The following is a 1,599-nucleotide window of genomic DNA, read 5'->3' on the forward strand; positions in this document are numbered from 1 at the left end:
GGAGTGGGGGGCTGTGGAGGAGGGTGAGCGTAGACGCAGGGAGGGGTGCGTGGCCCAGGAGGGTGGGCTGGGCGCGCTCGCTGCGCGACTGCGGCTCATCAGCTGGCCCGGGGAGGTTTGTCTTCCTCATGCCGTTGTGCCGGCTTTTCTCTGAACTTTGTTCTCACAGAATTTCCTGCTGGGATTTAGCTCCGAAGAAGCCGCAGCCTTGAATCACGACTGAAAATCATTGTTTGCATTTGACGGTTCGATTCATCAGGTACGTAAGGATAAAAGCAAGTTGGACGAGATGCGTACGTCTCCTCCTGCGTGGGGTGCAGCTGTGCAGAAGCGCGTGAGACTTGCGGGCGCCGCGGAGAGCGCAGGGCTTGGGAAATGGCTGCTGTGTGGTCGGAGCCAGGTGTTTCCAGCCTTGTACCAGCCGGCCTCACCCGTGCCCGAGATTAATTCCCACGCAGACTCCAGGCCGGAGTTTGTCCTATGCAGTAACAGGTGTGAGCATTCATGGAGTGTTTTGATGGTCATGTATGATACTGCATACAACAGGTTCCTGTTTTAAGCCAAGAAAAGATATTCTTTATGGCTTGCGCATTAGTTTCTTTAATGTATACCGAATCTTCTTTTAAAAAGCCTCTACCAAAGTGAAACTGATATTGCCCTTCCTTTACAGGCAAGTTTTACAGACTTTCAAGTTAGAACTTAGATACATAGCTAATATGTTCTCACTTGATTTATCAGTGGTACTATCCAAATTCCCAAACTTTATTTTCCATGTAGCAGCGTATACCCATTGTTTGGATTCTTTACTTGAGCAATTTGTAAAGGTTTGTCCGAGGTTGTGTGTTTTTGTTCTCCTGTTGCAATCATGACTTTCTTTAGTGTTCTTTGGTTTTTCTCCTGCAGCTGACGAGTTCAGCTGAGGAGGTCGTACCTAAGGAGAACATGTGCTCTCACAAGTATAGGAAGGGGGAGGTGAGGAAAGCCTGCACTGTGAACACAACTCCAAAGTGATCTAGACTTCTGGGAAAAAAAAATTACACCAAAACACCTTTTTTGCTTGTTGCTCACATCAGCTGGGTGATCTGCTTCACAGGGAGGTTGCTCCAGATGGTTGCTGCAGTACCACTGAGAGCTGTCAGGCTGTGGGAGGTAGAAGATGCTCCTTAAACCAGCTTTGCCATCAGATCGTGCTTTGCACGTGGCTGCAGCTGATGTGCTAGCAATAACTGAGCTCTCCGAGTGCAGATTGGGACAAACGGAATTAACATATTGCTGCTGAAACGGGAGCCCCTGCTCCCCCAGTCCCAGCTAAATGCTCCCTTTGCACATCTTGAGCTGGCGCTGGGATTTGTCAGGCCTCTTTGTGAGCTGATTTAACCCACTAAAACAGCAAAAACAAGCCGAGGGGGGGAAAAGTGGGTAGCTTTATGCCACATTAGTAGAGTAAAGATGCTTACGGGAAGAGGCAACAGTGTCAAAGGTGACATGAGGAAGAGGATGGATGGTGTAGCTGGAAGCAGGGGAGGGAGGGAAAGCTGGCTTTCCTGCCCCCCTTTTCTCCCCACCGTGCTTGGCTTTGTTCTGCTGGGGGTCTACACC

General features: G+C 49.7%; 1 non-coding gene across 1 annotated transcript; it reads left to right on the forward strand.

The window, feature by feature from the left end:
* Nucleotides 1-362: 362 nt before the first annotated feature.
* On the forward strand, nt 363-545 carry LOC112967428. Its single transcript, XR_003253967.1, has one exon.
* Nucleotides 546-1,599: the final 1,054 nt, after the last annotated feature.

Source organism: Apteryx rowi, unplaced genomic scaffold (genome assembly GCF_003343035.1).
Source record: "Apteryx rowi isolate R43461 unplaced genomic scaffold, aptRow1 scaffold_275, whole genome shotgun sequence".
Lineage (NCBI taxonomy): Eukaryota > Metazoa > Chordata > Aves > Apterygiformes > Apterygidae > Apteryx > Apteryx rowi.